This window comes from Humulus lupulus, chromosome 1 (assembly GCF_963169125.1).
Source record: "Humulus lupulus chromosome 1, drHumLupu1.1, whole genome shotgun sequence".
NCBI lineage: Eukaryota > Viridiplantae > Streptophyta > Magnoliopsida > Rosales > Cannabaceae > Humulus > Humulus lupulus.
Window position 1 is genome coordinate 35,390,655 of NC_084793.1, and position 15,121 is coordinate 35,405,775.

A 15,121-nucleotide genomic window follows, 5' to 3' on the forward strand; every position below is an offset into this window, starting at 1 on the left:
TAAACTCGCTAACCGAGTCATTTGGCCATAATCGTGTAACTAAATGTGATTAACGGTTTAGGGTTAAAAATTTTGGTCAAAGATATAACGTTTCACTAAAACATTTACTGTATACATTAGGATCCCAAAAATATATTTTAAAGGTTCATTACAATAAAATATTTACAACCAGCCGACATAAGCAACAAAATAGGGTTTAACCCTAGTTCCTTTTTAAACCCTGGGCTGTGGTGGTCGAGCATCCGCATATGTACACATTGTCACCTAAGCTCTCCAACTCAAGGATGGTCCAACTTTCTTTTGTCTTTACCTGCACCACATAACACCCGTAAGCCAAAGCTCAGCAAGAAAACTCAATATGCTCATCAACATGTAATAACATGTCACTGAATCATAATAGGCATGCCTAGCAATAATAGCCCTATTTAAGCATGCAGAAAAGTCCAAATAAATGATTATGGGCCTTGCCCCCTGTGTAGATGACTATCAAGTCTATCTGGGAAAAGATGGCTAATGTGTCCATCTTCAAATAGGTGATAAATGAGTCACAAACTTGGGTTCCGCACCCTAATCAAATAAGTGACAAATGAGTCACGCACTTGGGTTTCGCACCCTAATCAGATAAGTGACAAATAAGTCACGCACTTGGGCTCCACACCCCAATCAGATAAGTGACAAACGCACTTGGGCTCCACACCCAAATTAGATAAGTGACAAATAAGTCACGCACTTGGGCTCGACACCCTAATTAGATAAGTGACAAATATGTCACGCACTTGGGCTCTGCACCCTAAGCCATGTGATGTTTTAGTCACCTGAGCCTTTTGGCCCTGGCTCTAAGTAACTAGCCTTTAGACTCGATAAGCACATTTAGTTTTCATCAAACTTGGGGTCGGTCAAGCATTTAATGCTTATGTTGATTAGACCTAATCATTTTGGCTCTGCATTCAATACACTTATGCCGCTCTTAACTCATAGGTCAATTCCATACGACTTGTGTCATTTCTGACTAATGAGTCAGTACCACTCACAAGTAAGCAATGCACCCAGGCATATATCATATGTCAAATATCCAAATATAAGGCATTCAACATGCTACTCAACAATCACTAGCATAATTATGATCATGCACATTTACAGAGACTCAAGCTTTGATCAATCTCATATTCAACATTCATTCCATGCCCTAAACACATGTATCTTATGCATCACATACTGGGTGCAGTTTTCTTACATTTGGTCAAAGTACAGGTTACCAATAAATGACCCTCAAGCATGATCCTATTTCCAAGCCCCTGGCGATAACCTAGTCACAACCATAATATAACATCCCTTCAAAAACAAGTAAATAAATACTTTCAGAACAAGTCCAAGCCTCCGGGACGTCGAATCCTACCAAACTAGGTAGTAAGATCAATCCCGAGCCCTTAGGTTTAAGTTCCCATGAATAAATTCCCATTTTGACTATTTCTGCCCTTTTGGGCTGTGGCTGTAATGACCCAAATTTCCTAATAAGGCTTAGGTCCTTGATTAGGAGGCTAGGATGGAAAATTTTGGAATTATATGATTATGTGAATAATATCATAATATGACTTGAAATGCGTGTTTAGGTGTATTAAATATGCATGTGGACCCATTTCTATTTAATTGGGTAATTTTCATAATCTGGCCTGTTTTGAGTATATTTGGCATATATGTGGTATGTGTGTGGTACTTCATTATTATTTGGTTATGTTTGGGTAGGTTTTAAGTGGGAAAAATAGAAGGAAATGGCGGATTTCGTGGTCAAGCGCAACCTTGTTCTAGCAAGTCACGACTTGGATGAAGCCAAAAGCCAGGAGGATGAAGCCTGGGGGGCGCATCGTGACCCAAGAGGGGTAAAGTTGCAGCCCACCCCAGAGCACAGGCAATGGGCTCTCTGACTTGGGGCAAGTCGCAACTCACTAGGCCAAGTCGCGATCGGCTTGGGCATTTTTTCCTAGATTTGGCTTTTAATCATGGGAACTTAATTCTAAGGGCCTGGGATCGATCCTACTACCCAATTGAGTAGGATTCGACGTCTCGAAGGCTAGGTTTGGGTTTGGAAGTATTTATTTACTCATTTTTTATGAGGTTTTATACTATGGTTATGACTAGGTTATCGCTAAGGGCTTGGAAACAGGGTCGTGTTTATGGCTCATTTATTGGTAACCTATGCTTGGATCAAAGGTAAGAAAACTGCACCCAGTATGTGATGCATGTGATGCGTAAGATACATGTGATTAGGGCATGACATGAATGTTGAATATGAGATTGATCAGAGCTTAAGTCTCTGTAAATGTGCATGATCATAATTATGCTAGTGAATCTTGAGTAAGCATGTTGAATGCCTTATATTTGGATATTTGACATATGATATATGCCTAGGTGCATTACTTATTTGTGAGTGGTACTAAGTCATTAGTCAGAAACGACACGATTCGTATGGAATTGACCTATGAGTCAAGAGCGTCATATGCGTATTGAACGCAGAGCCGAAATGATTAGATCTAATCAACATGAGCATTAAGTGAATCATCATGAGCATTAAATGCTTGACTAACCTCAAGTTCGATGAAAATAAAAGCGCTTGTCTAGTCTAAAGGCTAGTTACATAGAGCCAGGGCCAAAAGGCTCAGATGACTGTAATGTCACATGGCTTAGGGTGCGGAGCCCAAGTTCATGATTCATTAGTCACTTATCTTATTAGGGTGCAGAGCCCAAGTGTAAGACTCATTAGTCACCTATCAAGTTTGTGACTCATTTGTCACTTATCTGGTTCAAGTTCGTGACTCATTTGTCACTTATCTGATTAGGGTGCGGAGCCCAAGTGCGTGACTCATTAGTCACTTATCTAATTAGTGTGCGGAGCCCAATTACATGAGTCATTTTTCATTTATCTGATTAAGGTGTGGGCCCCAAGTGCTTGATTCATTAGTCACTTATCTGATTAGGGTGCAGAGCCCAAGTGTGTGACTCATTAGTCACCTATTCAAAGATGGACACATTAGCCATCTATTCACATATTGACTTGATAGTCATCTATACAGGGGCAGGGCCCATAATCATTTATTTGGACTTGCTTGCATGCATGAATAGGGCTATTTTTGTTAGACATTCCTACAATGATTCAATAACATGTAATTACCTGTTCATGAGCATATTGAGTTTTCTTATTGAGCTTCGGCTCACGGGTGCTATGTGGTGCAGGTAAAGGAAAAAGAAAGTTGGACCATCCTTGAGTTGGAGAGCTTAGGTGACGATGTGTACATATGCAGCTACTCGACCACCACGGCCGAGGGTTTAAAGAGAAACTAGGGTTAAACCCTATTTTGCCGCTTAGGTCACTGGTTGTAAATATTTTATTGTAATTAACCTTTAAAATATATTTTTGGGATCCCAATGTATACAGTAAACATTTTAGTGAAACGTTGTATCTTTGACCAAAATTTTTAAACCTAAACCATTAATCACATTTTGTTACACGAGTATGGCCAAATGACTCGGTTAGCGAGTTTAGCACTGTTTTAAATGCAAAACGTAATGGTCCGTGGGTAGTAGGGCGTTACAACTTGGTATCAGAGCGAGCCAAGGTTAAGGTTTCCTGTAGACAAGCTGGGCATGTACACTCATCACTAAAGACAAGCTTCACTCATGGTATGGTAACTATTTATGTGGTTATGTGCTTAACAGCTTAAATAAAATGTAAATGCTTTACCTACATATCGCATTAGGGAGCATGAGATTCTGATAGTTACTGGCTCTTGATTATTAATATGATTATATGATTACCTGTTCAGTGAATATATATATATATGTGATATTTGAATTCTGGGATTGAAAGCATGAGGTGTATGTTGGAAGAGCAGGGAGTATGAATTGATGTATGAATGCCATGGCCATGTTTTTAGCACTGCAATGGTCTGTGAATGTAGTGTGGTATGATTGTTTCTGTGGGGAAGGCTCTTGAATATGCTCATCATGTTTAATGGGTCAAGTTATTGACTGCAGATTCAATCGGCAGGTTATGTATCCAAGGAAAATAATGAGACCCAGTGGTGGTTATACCGAGGTTGGGAATTACAACAAGGGTTTGAGTTCTTCACCTGCCCCTCATAATTTCCAGTAGGTGTTTACAGATGTGCAATTAAGATTACAGAGGCAAGAGGAAGAGATTAGGTGTTTGAAACAAGAGTAGAATCTGTCAGGGAACACCTCTTCCTTTGCTATGCCAGGAGTGGCACCAGTGTTGGCTCAGCCTAGGGTTGAGAACAGATGGGGATTTCTTTGTGGAAGATTCTAAGAGTATTACCCTCCAATTTTTGAGGGAGGCCTAGATCCATTCAGAGCTGAGCAATGGATGGGCATGGTCAGTTCCATCCTCAATAATATAGGGGTGGTGGGTTACGATAGGGTGATCTGTGTTACATATGTATTGTGGAATGATGCCCGGACATGGTGGGAAGTAGTATCCCAGACACGAGATACAGTTGTGATGGACTAGAAAGAATTTAGGCAGCTGTTTAATGAAAGATATTACTATGATGCAGTCAAGACTGCTAAGATGAATGAGTTTCTGAACCTCGTTCAGGGGAATGCAACAGTAACCAAGTATGTTAATAGATTCAATGGGTTGGCCAAGTTAGCTTTTGATATGGTACCCACGGATGTGGCTCGAAAGGAAAGGTTTATCCAGGGATTGAATCCCAGAATAGCTCAGGGCATTAGAGTTGCCCCAGTGTATGAAATCTCTACCTACGCTCAGGTGGTAGGGAAGGCTCTTGTGGTTGAGAGCACAGGAAATCAGATTGAGAAGGAGAGTTCCGGAGAGCACGGAGCTCAAGCAGTAATACCTTTGTTTATTGGAATGGGCAAGAACAAGGATTCGAAAGTCTACCCATAATGCACTCAGTGTAAGAGGCGTCATTTGGGAGAATGTCGAGCAAGGGTATGCTTTTTTTTATGGAATGGTGGGGCATCGTAAGAGGAATTTCCCAAGGCGAAGGAAGGATGAGCAAAAGGGGGTGGACAACTCGACTCCATCTCGAGTTATCGCTCCGATGCAGTCAGAGACTGAGATTGAGGCTGGTTCCTCAGGGGTGGCAGGTCAGCTTTCTAGTTTTGATTTTTTGTATTGTACTGACTAGTTTTACTTTCATGTTATTCTTTGCTTGTTGCATCTAGAGAAGCATAGACTTAATATACATGTTACATGGCTATGTTGTGATGATAATGGGCTACTCTATTGGTAATTTGAAAAGATGGGTTAGGTTATGGTGAGAAGGAACTCATCGGTTGATTTGATAGGATTGGTTATGACTGACTTTGATATGATCTTGGATATGGATTGGTTAACCAAGTTTGGGGCAATGATAAATTGCGAGGAATGGATAGTAACTTTTGGGTTTAAGAGTGGGAAACCCTTATGGTAGTTGGCACTATGCTAATGACATCTGTATTCAAAGCTAGAGATCTATTGCAGGAGGATGCATAGAACTCCTAGCTAGTGTGGTGGATACCACTTGGATTGTACCAGTGGGATTAGGACAGACTGGATTAGTCTGTGAGTTTTGGATGTATCTCCAGGGGAATAGTCAGGGTTACCTTTACATAAAGAAATATAATGGTGATTAGGTTGGTACCAGGGACGGGATCATGTCTAGGGTACTGTACTGAACGACTTCAGCAGAATTGTAAGAACTAAAAGCTCGGTTATTGAGTAATATGGTATTCTCCAAGGTGGATATTTGATTTAGTTATTATCAGCTGAAGATCAGGGAGAATAATATGCAGAAGACTGCTTTTATATTAGATATAGGCACTAGGAGGGCTGAGTTATGTTTTGGTGGATTTGATTAATGCTGAGTTATGTTTTGATGGATTAGATGAACAAAGTATTCAAAGATTATCTGAATTGATTTGTGATCATCTTGATCGACGGTATGGTGGTATACCCGTAGTTGGAGATTTGCCAAGGTCAAGGAACGCCTCAAAGGGTAGGAGTTTCCTTGGATGGGCAGGGTAACACATGTGCTTTATGGAAATTTTCTGAGTCTTCTTATAGATCAGAATCAGTTTGAAGGGTATTATGATACCTTATTGACAGGAAAGGTGATTGCCCAAGCAACATGTTAGTTGAAGGGTGTGACCAGAACTAGAGTAGAGTTACTGGTGGGCCAGGTGGCCGACATTACATTTGAGTTTAATATTTCAGAGAGGATCAAAGGAAAAATAGTTAAGGGACCCATAGATGGGAAAATTGGGGGGAATGTCTTAGCTGGACTAGCTAAGGATTATGCAGTGTCAGGTATGAATTTATTGTGATACAGGGATCAGACTTGGGATCCGATGGACAGTGGAATTAAATGAGGGATTCTGGATGAATCTCATATTACCCTCTTATTCTCTTCATTCAAGCATCATGAAAGATGTATTAGGATCTGAAAGCTTTATATTGGTGGCCTGGGATGGAGAGGGATGTAACGAAATACATGGCAAAGTTCTTAACCTATTAGCAGGTCAAAATAGAGTATCAAAAACCAGTAGGGCCATTGCAGCCTTTGTGTATTCCATAGTGGAAGTAAGGAAACATCGCGATAGGTTTCGCGGTGGGGCTGCCCAAGATAGTGAGTCAACATGTTTTGGATCGAGTCATTATGGACCAGTATACAAAGTCAGCTCACTTCTATCAGTAAGGACGAGTAATACAGTTTATCAGTTTACAAACCTCTATGTGAGAGAGGTAGTACACCTTCATGGAATTCGAGGTCTATCTTATCAGATGAGGACTCCATTTTTACTTCCAAGTTTTGGGAAAGGTTGCGGAAGGTGATGAGTATACAAATGGAGTTTAGTACAGTTTATTATCCTCAGACTGATGGTAAATCAGAGAAAGTTATCCAGTTATTGGAAGGGCATTTTATGAGATGTTGTATGGTAGAGAATGTTTATCGCACATTCATTGGGATGAGATGGATGAGATGTTATATCTGGATTCTGAGGCAGTTCAGAGGATCATTGAGGCTATTGAAAAGGTTAGAGCTCGGATGCTCGCTTCTCAGAGTAAATGGAAAAGTTATGTTGATGAGAAATGCAAGAACATGGAATTCCAAGTGGAAGAATGTATCTTCCTTAGAGTCTCACCATGGGAAATGGGTGAGGAGGTAAGAGCAAGTTGAGCCCTAAACTAGTAAAATCGTTGGAAATCTTGGATAGGATCGGTCAGGTTGCCAATGGATTGGCTTTAGCTTTGGCACTGTCAGCAGTATACAGTGTATTTTAGATTTCTGTGTTGAGGAACATGTGTTAGGTGAGACTCATGTGTTGAGTTATGAGAATCTGGAATTATAGGTTAAGTTATCCTGTAAAGGGTAGCCAGCTCATATATGAGACAGAAAGAACAAGGTTCTGGGACAAAATTATACCTTGGGTTAAGGTATTATAAATAAACAGTAGGGTCAAGGGAGCGACCTGTAAATTGGAATCAGATATGCGGGATTGATATTCCGGGCTATTCATATAAAATTTCGAGGATGAAATTTTTGTAAGGAGGGGATAGTTATAATGACCCAAATTTCCTAATAAGGCTTAGGGCCTTGATTAGGGGGTCAGGATGGAAAATTTTGGAATTATATGATTATGTGATATTTATGTGTATCATTATGTGATTATGTGAATAATATCACAATATGACTTGATATGCATGTTTAAGTGTATTAAATATGCATGTGGACCCATTTCTGTTTAATTGGGTAATTTTCATAATTTGGACCGTTTTGGGTATATTTGGCATATATGTGGTATGTGTGTGGTACTTCATTATTATTTGGTTATGTTTGGGTAGGTTTTTGGAAGGTTTTAAGTGGGAAAAATCGTAGGAAATGGCTGATTTCGTGGTCAAGTCACGACCTTGTTCTAGCAAGTCGCGACTTGGATGAAGCCAAAAGTCAGGAGGAGGAAGCCTGGGGGGTGCGCCGCGACCTAAGAGGGGTCAAGTGGTGGCCCATCCCAGAGCCCAGGCAAGGGGCTCTCTGACTTGGGGCAATTCGTGACTCACTAGGCCAAGTCGCAACCGACTTGGGCATTTTTTCCTAGATTTGGTTTTTAATCGTGGGAACTTAATTCTAAGGGCCTGGGATCGATCCTACTACCCAATTGAGTAGGATTCGACGTCCCAGAGGCATGGTTTGAGTATGGAAGTATTTATTTACTCATTTTTTATGAGGTTTTATATTATGGTTGTGACTAGGTTATCACTAGGGGCTTGGAAACAGGATCGTGCTTGTGGCTGATTTATTGGTAACCTGTGCTTAGACCAAAGGTAAGAAAACTGCACCCAGTATGTGATGCATGTGATGCATAAGATACATGTGATTAGGGGATGACATGAATGTTGAATATGAGATTAATTAGAGCTTGAGTCTCTGTAAATGTGCATGATCATAATTATTCTAGTGAATGTTGAGTAAGCATGCTGAATGCCTTATATTTGGATATTTGACATATGATATATGCCTGGGTGCATTGCTTATTTGTGAGTGCTACAGACTCATTAGTCAGAAACGACACGAGTCGTATGGAATTGACCTATGAGTCAAGAGCGGCATAAGCGTATTGAACACAGAGCCGAAATGATTAGAACTAATCAACATGAGCATTAAATGAATCATCATGAGCATTAAATGCTTGACCGACCTCAAGTTCGAGGAAAATAAAAGCGCTTGTTTAGTCAAAAGGCTAGTTACATAGAGCCAGGGCCAAAAGGCTCAAGTCACTGTAATGTCACATGGCTTAGGGTGTGGAGCCCAAGTTTGTGACTCATTAGTCACTTATCTGATTAAGGTGCAGAGCCCAAGTGTAAGACTCATTAGTCACCTATCAAGTTCATGATTCATTTGTCACTAATATGGTTCAAGTTCGTGACTCATTTGTCACTTATCTGATTAGGGTGCGGAGCCCAAGTGCGTGACTCGTTAGTCACTTATCTGATTACAGTGCGGAGCCCAAGTGTGTGACTCATTTATCACTTATCTGATTAGGATGCAGAGCCCAAGTGCATGACTCATTAGTCACTTATCTGATTAGTGTGCAGAGCCCAAGTGTGTGACTCATTAGTCACCTATTTAAAGATGGACACATTAGCCATTTATTCACAGATTGACTTGATAGTTCTCTATACAGGGGCAGGGCTCATAATCATTTATTTGGACTTGCTTGCATGCATGAATATGGCTATTATTGCTAGGCATGCCTACTATGATTCAATAACATGTTATTACATATTCATGAGCATATTGAGTTTTCTTGCTGAGCTTCGGCTCACGGGTGCTATGTGGTGCAGGTAAAGGCAAAAGAAAGTTGGACCATCCTTGAGTTGGAGAGCTTAGGTGACGATGTGTAAATATGCGGCTGCTCGACCACCACGACCGAGGGTTTAAAGAGGAACTAGGGTTAAACCCTATTTTGCTGCTTAGGTTGGCTGATTGTAAATCTTTTATTGTAATTAACCTTTAAAATATATTTTTGGGATCCCAATGTATATAGTAAACGTTTTAGTGAAACGTTGTATCTTTGACCAAAAATTTTAAACCTAAACCATTAGTCACATTTAGTTACACGATTATGACCAAATGACTTGGTTATCGAGTTTGGCACTGTTTAAAATGCACAACGTAATGGTCCTTGGGTAATAAGGCCTTACAGCGGCCCCAAAAACCCAGGCCCCAACCTGATCAAGAACAGGGGCTAAACCCCTCTCTGTCTGCGTTGTGGTCCGCGACATGACAAAAAGGGGCAGCAGCCCAAAGTGCCCCCAATAAAATCCTTTTTTTTTCAATCCTAGGCCGCGACACACGATAAAAGAGCCGTGGCCCAACCACAAACACAGCCAAGAAACTCCATTTTTCCCATTTTAAATCCTTTCAAAAACCTATCCAAACATACACAAATCTCATAAACAAAGTTCTCAATCATCTCAATGGCCCAAAACCATCAAAACCCAAGTTTCAAATCTTCCAAAAACTCCTCAAAACGAAAAATACAATTTCAAAACTTAAGAAATTATAGGAAACGGAAACTCGGAAATTCAACCTCTGTCTAGCGGAGCTCGAGGACACTGACCGCTCAGTTCGAGAAGAAACTTAGCGATCGGCTTAGCACTGCTGAGGCCCAATATGTCGAGTAGCTCAAAGCAACTAAAGCCACTCATGCCGAGTAGCTGAAGGAAGTTGAGGCAAGGCATACTGAGGCACTCAAGAAAGCCGAGGCGAAGCACATCAAGGCGCTGCAAACGGCCGAGGCCAAACTCGCCTCTCTCAAAGAGGTGCTGAAGAAGAAGAAAGCGAGTATTGCCAAGATCACCGCTTCTAAGGAGCAGTATAGGGAGAGCTCACTCATAAACTACCGGGAAGCTCACAAGCTCCAAGCAGAGTTGGAGATAAGCCGCAAAGAGGTTGCTGCACTGGAGGAGGCAAATGCCTGTAACCTTGAAGACTACGAAGGGGCGGCGTTTGAATGCTTCTACATGTTCTGGAAAAGCAACCCCAGCGCCAATTTTTCCTATCTTCCAGATCACATCAGGGAGGCGGAGCTAGCGAGGTGTGCTGCTCGCCTGGAAGAAGAAAAAACTCTAGGGTCTCTAGAGATCTCCTTAGCAACTGGCATTGAGGGCGCCTGAGGAGAGGCTGGAGTTACTGTCGACCAGCAACAGCAAGAATCACCATAGGATCCTCCGGCTACCTCATAAGTCTATTTTCTTTCATTTTATTATCTTTTAAATACACGACCTACAGGTCGTGATGTAAATACAATTTCTTTTTTAATTTTTATTGTTGCATGGGCAGCTTTTTTCCTTTTAATTAGACAATTGCATCCAAGCAGTAACTGCTCGAGGTGTAAAAGGATTCTTTTTTGATATTATAATATATTTGCACTTTATTATAATATCTGTTCTCATGACCGAACTTAGCATAGTACTTTGGATTGATTTAACAAAAAATTTGAAAAATACTCTAAGTACCGTAGCATGCTTTCACTTATTTTGCTCATGTGTTTACATACCTTTCGATATGTTTTGCCTACTAGATGCCTTATATGCCCCCCAAGTGATTGAGGAGCTTTAGGTCCTCGGTCACTTCCCTTGACCGAAACCTATTCGAACATTTCTGCTCGGAATACAAACTTGTAAAAATGACAATACAGCAAAATAACACACATAATGACCAAATACTTGTAATAAATACAATAGTTGGCAAGAATGACTGGCTGCGCACAGTCCCTTTTATTTCTCATAATAAATGGACAAATCATGTCTGTACGAGTGATCAACAAAATGATCTTACACTTATAAGAGATCAGTCACATAAAATGACCAACCCTTTTTCAGAACTTGTAAAAAGTGAAATTAATGCAAGCCAATTCTTTAAGAAGAATTGTTTATTGATAGTACTTGCACAGGTGTTCTCCATTCCAATATCAAGGAATGAGATCTCCATTTAATCAAGCAAGTTTATAGGTGCCTGGTTGAAAGATCTCTTCAATTTGGTATGGTCTTTCCCAATTAGGTCCCAGTACTCCAGCGGCCGGATCGCGGGTGCTGAGAAAAACCCTTCGAAGTACTAGGTACCCGACACTAAATTTCCTTTCGCGTACTTTAGAGTTGAAATACTGGGTGACCTTTTACTGGTACGCTGCTACCCGGAGTTGAGCTTGTTCACGCTTTTCATCGACCAACTCTAGAGATTCCATCAATAGCTGGCTATTGGAGCCTTTATCGTACGTTATTCTTCGATGCGACGGCAGATCTAACTTAACAGGCAGCATAGCCTCATATCCATAGGCCAAGGAAAATGGAGTATGGCTTGTTGCTGTTTGATGGGAAGTTCTGTACGACCAAAGGACTTCAGGCAATTGCTCTGGCCATGCCCCATTCGCTTCCTCAAGTCTTTTCTTCAGAGTATCCTTTAGCGTTTTATTGACTGCTTCGACTTGTCCGTTTGCTTGAGGATGAACGACTGAAGAAAAGCTCTTAATAATTCCATGTCGCTCGCAAAAATCTGTGAATAGATCACTATCAAACTGGGTGCCGTTGTCTGAGACAATATTTCTTGGCAATCGATAGCAACACCCGATGTTTTTTACCATGAAATCCAGCACTTTCTTGGTCATTATGGTTGCGAGTGGCTCAGCTTCGGCCCATTTAGTGAAGTAATCGACGGCCACGACGACGTACTTAACACCACCTTTTCCTGTGGGCAGAGATCCGATTAGATCTATACCCCAGACTACGAATGACCACGGACTTTGCATCTGTTTTATCTCATTAGGGGATGCTCGTGGAACTTTGGAGAACCGTTGGCATTTGTCACACCTCCGCACGAACTCCATCGGATCTTCATTCATTGATGGCCAGAAGTATCCTTGCCTTAGGATCTTTTTTGATAAACCCTGCCCCCTAGCACGGTCCCCACAAAAGCCTTCGTGGACCTATTTCATTAATTCTTTGGCCTTCTCTTTCGAAATACATCTGAGGAGTGGAATTGAGTATCCCCTTCGGTACAAGATTCCATCGACCAAGATAAACCTAGCAGCCTGCCGCTGAAGGGTCCTAGCTTTGTTTATCGTTCGTCGGTAACACGCCTTGCATCAGGTACTCTATGTAAGGTGCCATCCATGTATCCGCTGCCTGAATCACCAAAGAGGTCTCCTCTGCTTGGATGCTAGGTGCAGATAGTCGTTCAACTAGCACTATGTTCAGAGTGTCAGAATCCTTGGCACTTGCCAGTTTGGCCAAAGCATTAGCGTTTGAATTTTGGCCGCGAGGTACTAGCTGGAGAGTGTACTTATCAAACTATGCCAATAGATCCTTTGCTTTATTCAAGTAAGCGACCATTTTTAAACCTCAGGCCTGGTACTCTCCAATGATCTAATTGACTACTAAGTGAGAGTCACTGTAGATTTCAAGTGACTTTATGTGCATGCTTCTGGCTAACCGTAATCCTGTGAGTAGTGCCTCATACTCAACTTTGTTGTTAGAAGCATTGAAGTCAAATCTGATTGCGCAGTGAAATCGATGCCCCTTAGGCATTATCAAAATCACTCCTGCTCCTGTGTGGTGCTCATTAGAAGAACCATCTGTGAACAACTTCCATGAGGGAGTTTGGTTTTGAGGCTCAGGAACTTCTGGCTGCTCGCTATTTGGAAGCCTAGTGAGTTCTGCGATGAAGTCTGCCAGGGCTTGCCCTTTTATTGCTACTCGTGGCAAGTAGGAGATATCAAATTGCCCAAGTTTGAATGCCCATTTCAATAATCTGCCTGTGACTTCTGGCTTCTGCAGAACTTGCCGTAGAGGTTGGTCGGTCAAAACTGTGATTGGGTGAGCTTGGAAGTAGGGCCGCAGCTTCCTGGAGGCTAAGATTAAGCAATAGGCTAATTTTTCAATAGGTGGATACCGCAGCTCCGCTCCTATTAGCCTCTTGCTTTCATAATAAACAGCCTTCTGCACACCTTCTTTTTCTCTTACTAGGACAACACTAGCAGCGTATTCTGTGACCGCCAAGTAAATGATCAAAGTTTCTTTATCAACTAGCTTTGATAGAATCGGTGGCTGTGACATGTGCATCTTCAAAGCTTGAAAATCATGTTCGCATTCCTCCGTCCATTTGAATTTCTTGTTGCCTCTGAGTAGATTAAAAAATGGGCGCATTTATCTGTCGATTTGGAAATAAATCTACTGAGAGCAGCAATTCTTCCGGTCAGACTTTGAACATCCTTGATCTTTATTGGCGATTTCATATTGACCAGGGCCTTGATCTTCTCGGAATTGGCCTCAATTCCTCGCGAGTTTACTATAAATCCCAAGAACTTCCCTGATCCTACTCCGAAGGATCATTTGAGGGGATTCAGCTTCATCTGATATTTGTTCAAGACGTTGAAGCATTCTTGCAAGCCCCCTATTTTCCCTTCTGCCTTTTTTGACTTAACCAACATGTCATAGACATATTCTTCCATGTTTGTGCCAATCAGTTCCTTAAACATGTGGTTGACCAGTCGTTGGTAAGTCACACCAGCATTTTTCAAACCGAAGGGCATTACTTTGTAACAGTAAAGCCCTGTATCAGTCTGAAAGCTAGTGTGATCCTCATCAAGAGGATGCATACTCATCTGATTATATCCTGAGTATGCATCCATGAATGAGAGAATCTCGTGCCCTGCGGTGGCATCGACTAGCTGGTCGATTCTAGGGATTATATCCAGAGTATGCATCCATGAATGAGAGAATCTCGTGCCCTGCGGTGGCATCGACTAGCTGGTCGATTCTAGGGAGCGGGAAACAATCTTTAGGGCAGGCTTTATTAAGGTCTGTGAAATCCACGCATGTTCGCCACTTGCCATTCGGCTTGGGAACAAGCATGGGATTAGAGACCCATGATCGATAAAATGCTACCCTGATGAATCCATTCCCCTTTAGCTTCTTGGCTTCTTCCTTTAGAGCTTTTAATCTATCTTTGTCGAGCAGCCTCCTTTTCTGCTGTACTGGTGGAAAACTCTTGTCTATGTTCAGGACATGGCTAATGATTGCAGGGTCTATTCCAACCATGTCTTTGTGCGACCAGGCAAAGACTTCCTGGTTTTTCCTCAAAAATTCCACCAGTGCTTGCTTCGTTGTTGTCTCTAAGTTTTTACCTACTTTCACAACCCTGGTTGGATTTTCTTCATCGAGTTGGACCTCCTCAAGGTCCTCGATGGGTCCTATCTCTTCATTAAAATACCCAAAGCGAGAATCTAAATCTCTGTCCTCACTTTGGGAAACGCCCTATTTGGTGACATTATCACCTGATTGGGCTTGTACATCAATTGCCATTTGCAACTCTTTTCCGACAACTTCCCTCGATACACCTTTCTTCGCCTTAGATATCGAGGCGTTGTAGCACTCCCTCGCTTCCCGCTGATTTCCCAACACGCATCCTATCCCTACATCGGTTGGGAATTTCATGGCAAGGTGCCATATCGAGGTAACGGCTCGCAAGTCAACCAAAATTGGCCTCCCATTTACAGCATTATATGCTGAAGGACAATCAACTACTATGAAAGTAGTGAGTAATGT